This window comes from Sorex araneus, chromosome 1 (assembly GCF_027595985.1).
Source record: "Sorex araneus isolate mSorAra2 chromosome 1, mSorAra2.pri, whole genome shotgun sequence".
Taxonomy (NCBI): Eukaryota; Metazoa; Chordata; class Mammalia; order Eulipotyphla; family Soricidae; genus Sorex; species Sorex araneus.
In genome coordinates this window covers 224,490,253-224,507,352 of record NC_073302.1, presented here as the reverse complement: position 1 = coordinate 224,507,352, position 17,100 = coordinate 224,490,253, and the positions used below count along the sequence as shown (strand labels likewise).

The 17,100-nt window shown below is 43.8% G+C and overlaps 1 protein-coding gene across 3 annotated transcripts in view; it reads right to left on the bottom strand.

Moving 5' to 3' along the window:
• The window catches only part of CAB39L (calcium binding protein 39 like), a 124,683-nt gene that overhangs the window by 87,954 nt on the left and 19,629 nt on the right, over positions 1 to 17,100 (bottom strand). The gene's annotated exons all lie outside the window — the stretch shown is intronic.

Below are 17,100 nucleotides of genomic sequence, written 5' to 3'. Positions count from 1 at the left end.
TAATCCCACGGGGCTTTTCTTCCACACTATCACAGTCTGGCCTGTGGCTAAAAGGGACTACAGGATGAGGCTAAATCCTTAGCTTAGAGAGAGCAGAGTCCTTGGATTAGCAAAACAGCCCAACTGGTGGGAACTTGTTTGTACATGTGCCTACCAGCAGTTTCACACAGAGGACTGTACATTGTGCCAGCCCCCCACCCCTGACCCCTGCCAGGAGCGATCCCCAAGGGAAGAGCCAGGAATAAGCTCTGAACAGTTATGGGTGTGGCCCCTAATAAAAACAAATTAAAGATCTAGAACAGAGCTCTTCAATCACCAGTCCTGGGCCACAGATGCAGCAAGGCTGGAAATCGCTGGTCTTATATCTTGGTTCTAACTGTTGGCTCGTGGACCAGAATGCAGGTCGGGTCTGACCACTCACTTGATAGAGTTTCTATTAAATAGATCTAAGTTGCACCATAGTTTCTTTTCTTTTCTTTTCTTTTTGCTTGGAGGACCATATGGGATGCTGGGAATCAAACCCAGGTCAGCCATGTGCAATGCTCTACCCGCTGTACTGTCACTTTGGGCCCTGTACCCTTTTATTTGTTCTCAGGCACTCAGGTTGTTTCCAGATTCTGGCTATTGTGAATAGTGTTGTAACGAACATAGAAGTGCTGATGGCATTTCAGCTGTGTGTTTTGGGTTCCCGGGGTATATTTTCAGAAGTGGTATTGATGGGTTGTATGGAAGCTCAATTTCTAGCTTCTTGATGAAAAAAAACAAAACCCATATTGTTTTCCAAGAAGGCATGCTTGATTTCCAATCAGCACTCCCACGAGCAATGAAGAGTCCGAATACTATGCAGGAACCAGGAAAAATAGTCATGAAACTTGCTTACAAATGGACAGGGATGAAGAGTACCATGCTAAGTGAAACAAGTCAGGAGGAGAGGGACAGTCACAGAACACTCATTAGACATAGATTGCACACACTTGTGGGATATTAAAAAACATATCATGAGACTAATCCCCAAGGATATTACTAACAAGGGCCAGGAAGATTGGTCCACAGTTGGAAACCTGCCTCAAGTGCTGGTGGGGAGAGGAGAGTTGGGATAGAGAAGGGACCACTATGCCAAAGACAGTTGGACATGATAACTCTGGATAAAAACTACCAGTTGAAAGTAGGAAAAGGAACAAATATGATAACCTCTCAGTTCAGTACCTGTATTGCAAACCATAGTGGAGGGAGAGAGAGAGAGAGAGAGAGAGAGAGAGAGAGAGAGAGAGAGAGAGAGAGAGAGAGAGAGAGAGAGAAGGGAGAGAGAAAGAGGAGAGGAGAGAGGGGAGAAAGAGAGAGAGGAAGAAAGAGAGAGAGGAAGAAAGAGACAGGAGAGAGAAAAAGAGAGGAGAGAGAGGAGAGAGAAAGGAGAAAGACCTCTGAAACAGGCAGGCTGGGGAGAGGGGTGCGGCTGGAGACAGGGTACATTGGTGGTACACGGTCAAATGCTGGATATTGAAACAATGTATGACTGAAACACAATCATGAACAGCCTTGTAACTGTGAATCTCACAGTGATTCAGTTTTTTTTAAAAAGGGGTGGGGAATGAAAAACAAAGAAATAGGTATAAGGCAGATGAAAATCTGCATGTTAAAAGAGGCCTCAGGTGGTTGCTTTTGCTCTTTTGAAGCCGTTTAGGGCTGGGAACAACACAAGGGAGGCAAATCCTCCACCACCCAGGCAGATCCTCGTATCCTCAGGTGACACTAAAGTTGCTAGGGCAAGGACCAAACTTTGACTTTTTTGTTTTATCTGTTTTTTTTTTTTTTTTGAGGGGGGGAACCAACAATGCTCAGGGGTTACTCTTGTCTCTGCAGAATTACTCATGGTGGTGCTTGGGGGCATACGGGGTGCTGGGGATTGAACTGGTGCCAGCTGCATGCAAGGCAAACACCCTACCTGCTGAACTATTGCCCCAGCACCAGGGACCACTGTTAAGGAAGTGATTCTCATGTTCAGAATTTAGAAATCAAGACTATTCGCTGAAAATGTAACTTTGGTGTAGCAAGAAGAATAGCTATACTTAATTCTAATTTAAGAGTAAGAATTATGGGCTGGAGCAACAGTATAGCGAGTAAGACCTTTGCGTGCATGGCGGGTGGCTCACCCAGGTCTGATCCCCGTCACCACGTATGATCCCTAATCCCCTCAGGAGTGATCCCTGAGTGCAAAGCCACATGGACGCCCTGAGCATGGCCCAGTGTGGCCCCAAAACAAAACACACAAAAAGAGTCACAATTAGTGAGAAAACCTTAAGTTACAATGAAATTTAAAGTTTATAAGAATCAAAACATTAAAGCAAAAACAACTATTCCCTACCACACACAAAATCTAATTATTCCACTTATTTAACACTTAATAAACAAGAACCACGTGTCAGACCCCATTTTATATACCAAGAACACAGACATGAACATGTCTCAGTGACAGAAAAAAGTGTGTTCCCTAAAAGCAGAGGGAGGAACTTTTGGCAACAGGCCCGCGAACCTGTGGTCAGGTCCTGGTACCCTGATAGACAAAGATGCTTCTTGTCAGCTGCCAGCAGCCCATCTGTGTGGGGATCAAACTGGGCCCGGTTTCATGTAAGAAAAGCACTTTGCCCCTATACTATCTTTCTGACCCAAAACTGGTATTTTAATTCTTTAGTGACTCTTAGAAAATAAAAAGTACTCCAATGATAATTTGAAAAATAGCACAGCGAGTAGGGCATTTGCCTTGCAAGTGGCCGACCTGGGTTTGATTCCTCCGTCCCTCTCAGACAGCCCGGCAAGCTACGGAGAGTATCCCACCCACACGGCAGAGCCTGGCAAGCTACCTGTGGTGTATTCAATATGCCAATAACAGTAACAATAAGTCTCACAATGCAGACATTATTGGTGCCCGCTCGAGCAAATCGATGAACAATGGGACAACAGTGCTACAGTGCTTTGGATGAGGCCATACTGACATAAATAACTAAATAGTAACAAAGTGGGAGATGCACATCTCTGATGCAGAAAAATTCCCAAAATTCAAGTGGGCCATAACTCCCCACTTCTTGCTGGTATCAGGAACTGAATCCAGTGCCTCACATGTACCAAGCAAGTAAGTGTTCTCTCGCTGAGCAAAACTCCCTGCACCCTAAGAGCAGAGAAGTCCCTTCCCACTATGGGAAGAGACTGGTGGTAACCTGACAACAGGCAAACTTAACAAACACCACCTCTTCCAGGTAATCCTGGTCAGCAACAATTCAATGTCACTTTGATGACATGTCATAAAAACAGCAACTGAACTTTGTATCTTCCTCCTCCTAAGTCATAATCCCTATCTACTAATCAAAGAAGAATCAGACAACGGTAAGAAGAGCGTCCAATGAGTTAGTTGTTCTCAAAACTGTCCTGGTCAAAGGGCAAGTAGGCAGCAGGGGAAGGGAAGAAAACAAGAAACCAACTCAGTCAATAGATGCCCAAGGAAACATTTCAACCAGAAAGGAGAGGAAAAGAAGAGGAAAGAAAAGAGAAGAAAGGAAAAGAAAAGGAAAGAAAAGAAAAGGAAAGAAGAGAAGAGAAAAGGAAAGAAGAGAAACGGAAAGAAAAGAAAAGAAAAGAAAAGAAAAGAAAAGAAAAGAAAAGAAAAGAAAAGAAAAGAAAAGAAAAGAAAAGAAAAGAAAAGAGAAAAAAGTGACATCTTGAAACAGAAAGAATACTTCAGGTAAAAATCAAAAAACTGTTATTAACAGCCTATTAATTGGCTAATGTGCTAAATAACTTTCTAGGCCCAAGATTTCCTTCCCCTAGGTGCCACATTAACAATATTTCAATGTTTAAAAAAATTTTAATACTCTACATCGTTAATCATCAGGGAGATACAAATCAAAACAACAATGAAATATCATCTCATACCACAGAAACTGGCACACGTCAAAAAGAACAAGAAAAACCAGTGCTGATGTGGATGTGGGGAGAAAGGGACTCTTCTTCATGAAATCATGAAACTCTCATATAAATGGACAGACATGGAGAATATCATGCTGAGTCAAATAAGTCAGAAGGAGAGGGATACATAGAATGACTGCACTCATTTGTAGCATATGGAAAATACAGGATGAGACTAATACTCAAGGAGAGTAGAAACAAGGGCCAAGAGAACCGGTCCATGGTTGGAAGCTTGCCACAGTGATGGTGGGGAAAGGCAGCTAGGATAAAGAAGAGATCACTATGACAAAGATAGGTGGAAAAGATGCTTAAAGTAGGTAAAGGAACAAACGTGAAAAACTTTCAGTAGCTGTAGTGCAAACCATAATGTCCAAAAGGAGAGAGGCAGAGAGAGGGGGAGAGAGGGGGGGGGGGAGAGAGCGGGGGGGGGGGGGGGGGGGAGAGAGAGAGAGAAGTAGGCTGGGGGTGGGGGAGCAGGCAGGAAACTGGGGACATTGGTGGTGGGAAATGTGCACTGGTGAATGGACGGGTGATGGAACACTGTATGACTGAAACCCAATCATGAACAACTTTGCAACTGTATCTGATGGTGATTCAATTAAAATAAATAAAGTGCTTGATTCAAACAGAATAAAATTTAAAAATTAAAAAATATTTATTTTGTTTTGTTATGGGACAGTGATGCTTAGGGCTTACTCCTGGCTTTGTGCTCAGGGATCACTCCTGGCAGTGCTCAGGGATGCCAGGGATCCAAGTCAGCTGCATGGAAAGCAAACACCTTACCCACTGTATTATCACCCCAGCCCAATATTTCAGCTTTCTAGTCCTGTAAATGCTGTTTGACCAGAAGCGGAATGCTCAGTCACCTAATCTACAAACACCAAGACAACCTGGACCTGCTCATGCCAAACATGTTGGTTTTTGGGTCCCAGACAGTTTTTCTATTGGTCTCTTCCTTGTTTTTTTTATTCTTTATACTACAAAAAAAAAAAGTACTTGCTTTCCATTCCATTTTGAAGTATTCCACAAGACTATTTCTTAAAGTATTAAAGTCTGTGTCATCTAAACTGTCTTCTTTAATAACAAAAAGAAAAAAGAATACTGAAGTAGGCATTAAAGAATCAAAAGAAAAAAAACCCAAAACCCAAAACCAAGACATGGTATGAAAAGGAGTTATCCTGTCTTGCCCTATTCCTGGAGAGTCTTGAGACTCTCAAAATAAAAATTCAGTCCAGTCTTGAGATGAGCCTGATACCCCAAATTAAGGTAACCAGAGGACCCCATGCTGATTCAATGGCTGACCTCCCTCAAGAGAAGCTCGCCAGTCACGGTCACTGAGCAGTTTCTCGGGGGCAAAGCTCATCCCCACCCCACACTGGGTGAGTCATCTCTCCTTTATACTTTTTGTTTGTTTTTGTTTGGGGGCCACACCCAGCAACGCTCTGCGGTTACTCCTGGCTCTGTACTCAAGACTCACATTTTGAGGGCTCAGGGGTCCATATAGGATGCCAGAGCTCGAACCCGGGTTCATAGCAAGGCAAATGCCCTTGCCACTGTCCTGTCACCCCAACCCTCTCCTTTATACTTTCTAGCACCCTATCATGCAACTGCCAGAATTCTTTTTATTTTTACTTCAGGTTTGGGGACCAGAGTGGGTGGGGCCATGGGGCTATTCCTGCTCAAGAGTGAACCCAAGCAGTGCTCAGCGGATCGCAGGTGGTGTTGGGACTGAACAGAGGTCAGTCACATGCAAGACAAAGGGCTCATGCTCTGGGGTATCTGCCTGGCCCTGCCTGAGTCCTTTAAAGCACAGATTTGATAACTGAAAATCTGTCTTCTGAAAAGCTCTCCTGCATTGAAAGCCAAAGAGCCCAAACCCAGGCAGAGACTGGGACTGACTTTCCTTTTTCCCAGCAAAGGATCTTAACTGTATCCCAGCCTGGGACCATGGCTCCCTGAGAACTGAGTAGCAGGGACCAGTCACACTGCACAGATGAGGCGGGTCTCAGTGGCAGCCCAGCAGCTGTCCTGGTGTGGCTAGCAGACCTCAGTGCCTCCTCTGTGCAGGACCTTCTGCAGACTTGATCAGTTCTGATGTCCCCAGGAGCTCAATCCCCAGAAGCAACATGTGGGGCCAGGGAGATAACGCCTGAGGTGAGGCACCTGCCTAGTGCATGCAAGGTCCCATGCCTTATCCTTGGCACCACACGCCTCCCTCAAGTAGGACTATAGCGAACAAATGAAGGTGCAGAATAATATGCAGCCATACTACTAAAACTACTTGTGAACTATAAAAAAAAGAAATTACCAGGTACGTTTACCAGATATCATAAATTCGTTATAAATTTCTAGAGAACAGTCCAGCAATAACATCTATGTATTTGAGTCCCTTTTACCCAATAAATACAACTTGAGAAAATACACTTACAGAAATGACTCAAAGAGATGAGCTGGAGCAATAGTGCAATGGGTAGGGCATTTGCCTTGCAGATCCAGTTCCATCTCCAACATCCCATATGGTCCTGAGCCCACTGGGACTGATCCTTAAGGGCGCAGTGCCGGAACTAAGACCTGAGTACTGCCAGGCGTGACTTCCCACCCCGTGTGTGTGTGTGTGTGTGTGTGTGTGTGTGTGTGTGTAAGAGGAGAAAAATAATCCAAAAGCATTATTTTTAATGATAAGGAAAAATTATAAACAATTCAAAAGAACAAAGAAAGCCTTTTTTTTGTTTTGGGTACACCCGGCAACGCTCAGGGGTTACTTCTGGCTCTGCAATCAGGAATTACTCCTGGTGGTGTACTGGGGAACATATGCAATGCCAGGGATCAAACCTTGGGTCAGCTGCATGCAAGGCAAATGCCCTACCCATTGTACTATTGCTCGAGCCCCAATAAATCATTATTAAGGCAAGAAATTAGAAGCAATTATTAAAGCCACAAGTGTAGGTAATGCACTAAAATGGTTTTTGATCATGACTTTTATATTAACAGAAATTCTCATGTAACAAATGATTTAAGTAATTAAGTAATAAAGTCATTATTAATTGCTGGGAGGCCAGCAATTACCAGGCTGATTCTTCAGCAGTCCCCTGAATGTCTGCTTTCCACCTTGTCCCTAGATTTCTTCCCTCAAGCTTGCAGGCTCATAGTAGAAGCTGTTGTATTAGTTCTTTGTTGCTTCATAACACATCATTCCAACTTTAGTGGCTTAAAACCACCAACATGTTTTATTTCAGAGGTTCCTGAGGATCAGGAAGGAGACCAACTTGGCTAGGCAGTTCTGGCTCCGTCTCCATGAGGCGCTAATCCTGCACTCAGCCGATCCTCATTCAGCTGGTTTGTCTGGGAGTACAGCCTCTTCTCATGGAGATCAAGTGGTTGTCTGAAACAACATTTCTTAATGAGGGGCCACATGGCCCTCTGTGGGCCCCACGGTATTCTAAAGGGACCACAGGTCAAAACCACGGAAATAAGGGGCACAGCACAAGACTAAGGGGTCTATCAATATGTCCTGGGGGTGGAAGGAAACGAGATCAGAAAACAGTCTGGGGAAAACTTGGTCTAAAGGCATCAGTTCCTCCCTCTCTCCACAGGACAGACTGCAAAGTGGCAAGTGGCTCCCTCCTGACAAAGAGGTATCAAGGTACAAGCCACAATCTCTCTCAATACAGCTCCGAAGTGAAACACCATCATTTCTGCCACATTCTATAGGTCATACAGATCAACTCAACTAACTCATGCGAAAAGGGGCTACATGAGGGTCTACCAATAGGCAGGATCCCCGGGAACCATCTTTAAGTCAGTCTACCACAATGGAGCCCGTGACTCAATGATTCACATGCTCATTGAGTTCACCACATTACAGCAAGAGCTCAGTGTTCAGTACCTTGTCACTCAAACCACACATGGAAAAGGGCCCTTGGATGCAATGCCCTAAGGACTCCTCCTGGGCAGCAAGAGTTGGCAACTAACCCTGGCCACACCCAGCATTACACACTGTAGAAGCCGCCACACAAAAAGGCAAAGGAGCTGCAATGAAGACCAGGAGGCCTGCAAAGTCAAACTCATTTACTATGTGGCTTTTGCATGAAAGGTCTATTGACCCTAAGCTACAGCAAGTTATCTGACCCACCCATTTCTGATTGGGGGACCACTATTATGTTTTAAAAGGAGGCAAATGAGAGATACCCAGAGGTCACTGAAAACCAGTCAGGCAAATGCTGTAACTTCCCTTATTGAGACTCTGTCCTATTTTTATCAGGAAATGACTCTCACTCACTCTGGACTCTACCCTCCACACTCAGCTGTCTGAGTCATCCTTCCTTGTTCCTTCAAGGGGGGAGGTGCTTGCAGCTGGGTGCTTTTTTTTTTTCAGTCTGCTGCTGTATACATTTCTTCTTTAATCCAGGGAGCTGTGACCCATAGAATATAACTTTGTTAACACCAAGAGTCTTAAGAATCTTGGGGAACAGGGTTCTTTCCATTAGATAAAAGCCATAGCACAAAACTTTTCACAGAAGCCCTCCCCAGCCCTGAGCATGCAGTGAGATGGTGGAAGGATCAGGATCCCACACTCAAGTTTTAGAAAGCATTTTTCTACCGAACGGCTCTTTCGGGCACATCAATAAAAACTTTAGAAAGTCTTTTACCTAACTGCATAGTACTTTGAAACAGCATTTTTCTTAAATATTACCAAAAGATTTTACAGTAACACCCTCAGCTTCTAGCTCACCTTTATCCTCACCTACTTCCTGAGATTTCCTTGACAATACCTTGGATTTGGTCTTAATTGGAAACAAGCCATTTTCTCATTTTGGCTTCACTGGCTATCTGACTGATAACTTTTTGGTTAGAAATCTCAGTGAGTTGGTGTGAAATAAGTACGTTTCTTTATGGCGTATGTTGTTGGAAAAGTAAGATTACTGTAAATAATATAAATACTATACATTTGACTGCAAAATTACTCATAGAACAAGAGTAGACATGTATAACACTCCCTAAAAGAGAACCCCCCCACCAAAAAAAGGCTTCCAGGTCTACTCCAAGGCCCACTATAAAATAAACTACTGTCATCGTCATCTGTAGGATGACATTACTTTGTCCTTTCCCTCCTTGCCACAAGTAGCTTGTCCCGGTTTTACCCAGAGTTTAGGCTTACCCCAGTCACACCCATCAAGGTGTACCCGAATCTCTCCCATCCCTTTGTTTAGTTATAATCACTTCTCCATGCTCTCCCCCAAAAGAGTTAATCCTTGGTTTTCCCTTAATCTGACTCTGCTAATTTGCAAGGTCAGACCTTCCTACGATACTGAATTTATATTATATAAGTTAATACTGCCTTTCTCCTCTTCTTCTGCCTTTTGAATTATTTACTTTAAAGCTATGACTGTTTTGTATAGACACAAGAAGACAATATTATGTTTTTATAACTTGGGAATTAATTGGCCTCGAATATTATTCCCTCCTGGGCATCTGCTTTCTCCACTTAAGCCTCAGTTGCCCTCAGTTCCTAGCACCCCAAAGCAGGGTCCCCGACGTGGGACAGGAAGGATCCAGGGCAAGCGGTGGGTTATGTGCTACGCTGGCATCGAGATGGGCCTGGCCAAAGTGCCTAATTCTTAACTATAAGTTAAGAGCTTGATCATAGACAAATGCTGTCATGATCCAATAGTAATTATGAGACTGGGACCCTGCCAGGGATAGGAAAGACTGATCTGGCCTGAGCACTGTAGTCTGAGATTGAGATGGCCCCAGGAGAGCAATTCTATAAGCTTTAATGCATCTCTTATTGTGTCCATACAAAATAATTAATATTATGAATTCTTATATGTTTGCTGGCTGAGGAGAAGAGAAACACATTCATGGGACTCCGCCCTTGGGTGGATCCTCCTGCTGAAAGAGAATTAAGTCCTAAGAGAAACATCCCCTAAGGGATAGGACCTTACCCTATTGATGGTGACCACACCTATGTGTACGCCCCAACCCCCTCATGCTGGGGAAATTTAACTAGGCTGTAAGAGTGGGTTGGGGGGCCAGATTCACGGGGCCAGATCCACGGGGGCCAGATCCACGGGGGCCAGATCCACAGATCCAGAGAGAGATCCAGAGCCAGGAGAGAAGCAGAGAGAGAGAATGAAATAAACTGATCGAGCAACCAGTTTGGCCTTCTTCCTTCCGTCGCCTGCCCTCGACTGACGGCACACACAGTGGTTCTGGGGCACCGGACGCAGGCGGTGAGACAGAGCCGCCCCCACTGTCATCCCGTTGTTCATCGATTTACTTGAGTGGGTGCCAGTAATGTCTCCATTTGTCCCAGCCCTGAGATTTTTAGCAGCCTCTCCTTACTTGTCTTTCCCAATGATTGGAGGCTCTTTCAGGGTCAGGGTACTGAGACCTATTATTGTTATTGTTTTTGGCATATTGAATATGCCACGGGGAGCTTGCCAGGCTCTGCAGTGTGGGTGGGATACTCTCGGTAGCTTGCGGGGCTCTCTGGAAGGCATATATATTTATATCCCTCTATGATGATGTGTCCAGGAATATGTTCACTCATACATGAGCCTCAGCCCGAGCATGTGGAAAGTGGCCTGGAGCATGGCGACGGTTGGGTAGTGGAGGTCAGCTGCCGGGGCTGGGTCTTGGGGTGGGGAAGGCTCTCACCTCCCCCCCTCTGGGGCGTCCCAAGTGGAAACAGGCTGGCGTGGAGTCCCGAAAGGAAAAACAAACTATAACACACAAAAATGGAAAGGTCTTTCAAAGAACCCCTTGCTGTACCCACTGCATAAAAGATCAGTAACTTAGTGACAATTTCTAAAATGTCTAATAACATTTATTGGCATTTATTCATTTTTTGTCCGATGTTGAGCCATGTTGTTAGTAGTCCAGCTGGGTAGTTTTCCACTTGAGGTATCCTCTGATTTGATTATTTTCATGTTGATAACCACTTTAGAAAAGTTTGGCAGTTTTGCTCTTTTTTTTTTTCAGACAAATAATTTTTTCAAAAGTGTTCACTCAAGAAGATTTATGCAGCTCTATACTGACTACAGCACCTACTAGCCCTGAGCAGCCCCAAGGACCCCTGGACCACTAGGTGTGGCTGGTATGTCCCCCACACCTCCAAAACAGGGTCATTAATTAAACCACAACAAAATGACAAAAGCAACAAACACTTTGAGCAGGATTTGCAGACACAATGAAAACTCCTGACAATTTCACTCATTCTTAACAAGGAGAGGCTGTTAGCTTTCTCCATTGGGATGTCAGTCTAGGGACATGTTAACAATTCAAACACCTACTATCAAGTGATGCAGCTATTGCATTTCTCAGTACTTATTCAAGAGGGAAGAAAGCACACGTCCAGGAGCTGGAAAGGGTGGACAGGGGTAAGGTACTTGCATGTAGCTGACCTAGCTTTAATCCCCAGAACCCCATATGGTCCCCCAAGCACCATCAGTAGTGATCCCTGAGTTCAGAGCCAGGAGTAAACTCTGAGCACCACCAAGTATGGAAAAAAAAAATTAAAAAGCATACATCCTTATAAAAACTTGTACATAGATATTTATAGCACCTTTAGTGTATTAGACCACTGTTAAAACTGAAACAGACAGAAACAGCCCAGCATCACATCTCCAAACACCATGATACTGCCGAAATCTTCCCGGGTAAACTGGTTCCAGCTGAGAACTCTCGGCCTTCTTGGAAAGGGGGTGGGCAGATTCCCTTTCTGCTTGAAGGCACAGCAGCCCACAGCCATACGAGACAGAGGAAGAGCCCAGATTCACAACTCAACCTCATCAAACTGCCAACCCACCAAATTATTCCAGATGCATAGCTCCTGAACACCTCAAAATTTCATAGACCTGTCAGCTCAGTAGAATCACAGTCAACCTGAAAGCTACACAGAAGCCCATAAGCTCACCTAGAAAACTCAACTAGCACTAAGCAGCATTGGCAGATGATGTCATAACGATGTTAGTAACACCATTGTGAGATGTAACGATGGTCACAGATCGACTCACTGATCCAAGTTTTGATAATTCCATTTGCTTTTGTGTTGCAACACACAACATGAAGTACATTTATTTATGTCTGCAAAGGGAAGGCTGGAGTGGTAGGTCGAACACTGGGACACTGATGGCATGAAGGGCACACTGGTGGTGGGATTGGTGCTGGGGCAATTAACACCTGAAACAAATGTATTGTGAATAGCTTGGTAAATCTCAGTCTAAAGACAATCCTTTCCCATCCATACTTACTCAGGAATGAGTAAATAAATTATACTATATTCTCAATTGGCATATTACTCAGCGATAAAAATAATAAATTATTGATAGGTGCAATGACATGGATGATTCTCAAAATAATTAAGTTAGCTGGTTTGATCCCTGGCATCAAGTATGGTCCCCTGAACACCACTAAAAGTAATTCCCTTTGCATAGAGCTAACAGCAAACTTTGAGTATTGCTAGGTGTGGCCCCCAAACCACGAGACAAAATAACTAAGTCGAGAAAAAGTAGACAAAAAATGAGTACTCGTCTCTCACTGTCCATTGTTGTTTTTTCTTATTTCGTTATTTCCTTTCCTTGGTTTGAAAAACAACACTCTCTTCTTCCTCTTCTTATTCTTCTTTGTTTTTGTTTTGGCTTTGGAGCCACACGTGGTGGTGCCCAGGCAGTGGCCATTCCTAGCCGTGCTCAGAGTACCACACGCAGTGGCAGGAATTTGAATTTTTCATTGTCTTGCTTTGGATTTACTTGATTCTTTAAGTCTGAAAATTTGTATCTTTTATCAGTCCTGGTCAATTTTCAAAGGCAAATACAAATATCTGCCTCAATCCCAGTCCATGTTTTCCTCTGATAATTCTACGAGATAACATAAGAATCTATTTTCTATATCCTTATATAACTTCATATTTTTCTCTTGTGTATGGTTTTCTGTGTAATGTCTTACTTTCTGTATTTGTTTTGAGGCCACACCCTACTGTGATGAGTGCTTACTCTTGGCTCTGTGCTCAGGGATGGCTCTTGGCAGTGCTCAGAGAACCATTTAGGTGCCAGGGATAGATTTGGGCTTAGTGCAAGGCAAGAACCTCACCCCGTACTATTTCTCTGGCCTAGTTTATTTTACTTTTGAACTTATATGTTGATTTAACACACCATTTAATTTTTAAATCCTATTACTACATTTTCAATTTCTCATTTTATAATTGGTTTATATTATAATTGTTGGGTCACTTTCTGTTTTCCTCAGAGTTTCAGACTTTTAATTTGTTCCAAAGCTGCTGAAGTGGGAAAAAAAACAACAAAACTGAAAACATTCTGTTTTCCTGTATACTCCCCCAAACAGAATAAACAGAGAGCAACTATATGTAGGGAAAAATGGTTTTGTTCATGGGAAGAAACATTATGAACCCAAAACATACAGTTAAGGGTTAGCTCTATCACTCATCTCTTCAAAGGGTTTACACAAACAGCCACTCAAAACCAATGAAGTCTTTTTCCTTGACATGTTATTGCTATGGGTTTCCAAGTTGACCAGAAGACTGTACACAGTGTCCTGAGAAGTCTCTGTCATCAATCAGGAAACAGTAAAAACCTCAGAGTTCGTGCAAATAGGAGCGAGAAAGACGAGAGACAAAAGAAACTGCTCAGTCTTCATCTTGTGACTTGTGATCACCATCTCCTCCTGTCTCCTCAAAAGCCACCTTGCTTTCCAAAGTCTCCCAGATCTCTGCCACCACTCAGCTTGGCCTCCTGTCACTGCCTTGGCCTCCAAAGCTGCCCCAGCCCCCACTGTGATCACCAAAAACCCCTTCCTCCTTCGGCGTGGCCCAGTCCAAAGTGACTTCCCTTCCATCCATTTCACACCTTCCAAGGTCTCCCTGAGAGCTTCAGCATCTTCCTCACTATTGAAATGTATAAGAGTAAATCCTTTGGAGGACCAGCCTCCCTCCTCCCAGCCTTTAGGGGTCACTGTCCACATGGAGTCACCAAAAGGATCCTTTTAACATCTCTTCTGTGGTTTGCCATATTGGTCCCGGGGCACTTTGATAAAAGTTTGCCTCCTCAAAAGGGAAGTTCCTTGGGTTGCACTACATAAAGGTTGTTTAAAGCCAGGGTATTTGATTCACCCCCTCCAAGTGCTGTGCTTTCAAGTTCTATAGTCCTGACTTTGACCTTTCTTTCCTGTGGAGTACAGCTAAATGGATTGTCCATCTACTCCATCCCTTGCTTTTCTTCTAATATTTCTCTGCATCGGATTGTTTAATTTCATTTATTCATTTATTTTGCTTTTTGGGTCACACCCAGCGATGCACAGGGGTTACTCCTGGCTCATGCACTCAGGAATTATTCCTGGCGGTGCTCGGGGGACCATATGGGATGCTGAGAATCGAACCCGGGTCGGCCGTAAGGCAAACGCCCTACCCGCTGTGCTAACACTCCAGCCCGGAATTGTTTAATTTCAATGTAAACAATTCCTTCACTCTTTCCATTCTTGCTGACTATTCTGATTTCCAGAGTCTTCAAACATTTCTTCTAATTCATCTCAACTAACTCCATAATGCAGATTTTTAGTCAAAAGCATTATTTTTTAAAATTTTTATTTTATTGTTATAAAGTTGTTCACAATGATTTATTACAATCAATATTCCAACATTCAATTTCCTAGACACACCATTATACCTTCTCACCACCATTATTTCAATTTTCCCAACCACCACCCAAACCTGCCCCAATAGCATGCCTAAATAATTTATTTTGCATTGCTTGTGATAAATAATTTACTAAAAATGATCAAAAAAGATTTCCCTATGGAAAAGTGTGTGAATATTGCTGTATCTCACCCTGGAGCTATTAAGTCCTTGTATTAATTAGAGATTGCAAATATGTTGTTACAGGTTGAGCCTTGTGTGCTAATATTTTCTTAATTGAGATTAGTTGCCTTCTACTTTACATCCCATGCAATGTGGTGTGCTACTCCTGGTATAGCAGTGGTGTAGTGTATAGGATGTTGCCTCAAGAATTCTAAAATCTTGAATGGGTGATACAGCTGGAGTTAAATTTTTAACTGGATGGTGACTTTGGGGTCCAGAGGCATCTCTGCAGCTTGCTGATTTCTTCAGAGATTTATTTGTGAGTCTTTGGATTGTGGCCATTAATGAGCTTATGTGGCACCAGAGGCAGTTCGTGGGTGTGACTGCCATGCTTCTGGAAGAACAGGGAGTTGTGGGAAGGTCACCCATCCCTGACTCCATGAAAGCCTGGAGATTTTGGTCACATATGTCTGAGCTTTTCAACAGATTCATTCCTGGACAAGGCTCATCCCAAGCCTGTGGAGTCCGTGAGCAGGGATTGGGTTATGGAGGTTTTCAGCGGCCAGGGCTCTGTTTGGGCACCTCCAGGGTGCCCCAGATGACACACAGCCTGATGCGTGGTCGGGAGGCATCTCTGCAGTCAAAAGCGTTCTTGCATCTCAGTCTTACTGTCTTTTTCCTTTGGCTCAAAGACTTATATACGAAGCAAACAAGTTCCAAGGTTCTATTCCAGGTCTTCAGCTGATCCAGAATCCACACAGCCAAATTTCCTCGAGATACCAATTCTGACATCCACAAAATCAAGGGCATTTTTGGCAAAATATTTGCTGATTACCATTTTTCAATTCAGGAGCCAATTTGTTAAAGCTCGGGTTTCCAACAAGGACACTGAGAGGCTGAGCTGGTTCCTTGCCTTCTACTTTCTATTTCTTGGCTCTGGGGTCATTTTCTGTTTGGTCCTTTCCTTCTTTCTTTCACTGGGTGCTTCTGTGACAGGCTCTTTTCCCTGTCCTCCTGTTTCCTCATCATTGTCCTCATCTTTATCCTTCTCCTCCACCGAGGGAATGGCATTTGCAGGAGCTCGCACCCCTTCCGCTGGGGTAGTATCAGTAGGTTCTTCTTCAAGTCTCCTCCAATGTCTTCCTCCTCTTCATCCTCACGAGCATCACGGTCATCTGAGACAAGGCCAATGGCAGGTGCTGCTTTCCTCGGGGCTGGCTCAAATCAAATTCATCTGCACCGTCATCCTCCTCAGCATGTCAGCTGCACTCGCCACTGACCATCCCCAGGCCCTTCTTGGCATTCTTGCCAGTCTCTGCTCCCTTGGCTGGGATGTCTGCTCCCTTCTTCCAGACACCGCAACCGGTGTTGTGCCTTCATGTGGCTCCTTTCTTGCTCAGTCTTGGTGCTGCTTTGGCTGGTTCAACTGCTTTCTTGGTTGGGAGAGCTGCTGCCCTTACACCAGGAGTGACAACCGCTTTCTCAGCCTGTGGTAACTGCAGCAATTTGGATCAGGGGAAACCATCACCTTCTCTCCTGCAGTTATGGTGGCCTTCTTGCTTTTTTTGCTAGGTGATGATAATCTCTTCTCCACTGTTCTCTTCATCTTCCAACATTTCATCACTGTCACTATCTCCTTCTACCTCCTTGTGGGGTGAAGCCATTTTCTTGGGGTCCCCTATTGCCAGGCCTTTACAAGCTTCATCGTGGTGGATGGGTAAGTGGCACTGATGAACCCGAAAGAACCCAAATGAAATGCAAATAAATGTGATCTGTTAACCACATTAACCATCTTCAAGGTCCTTCAGCACATCCACCAGAACTGTCAGATCACCTCATGCATTTGGGAGACACCAGGGTTTGAATCTCTCAGTCTCCACTTGCAGGGCAAGTACTTCAAGCCACTTGACTATCTTTCTAGGGGAGATTTTTAACTCCACCTTAGCTATATGCCTCTCCAGGTAGTCACTCACCAGGACTTCAAACTTTTGCAGAACCTAAGCAATTTTCCCCAGTCTCCAGTTCTACATCACAAGTTTAAAAGTCAACAAAAATCCATGACTGACACTGTAAAGGGATCGGTGTTGGAATATTGTATGCCTGAAACTTATTAATGAATAACTTTGCAACTCTGTAATTTACAGTGATTAAAATTTTAAAATTAATTTTAAAAATCCATGACTGAGGAGCTAGGGCGATATAGAGGGGTAAAGCACTTACGTTGCATGCAGAAGGCCCAGGTTTGATCCCAGGCCTGCATTTCTGGGAGTAAATTCTTTCTTTTTCTTTTCTTTTACTTTTTTTTTTTTTTTTTTTTTTAGGTTTTTGGG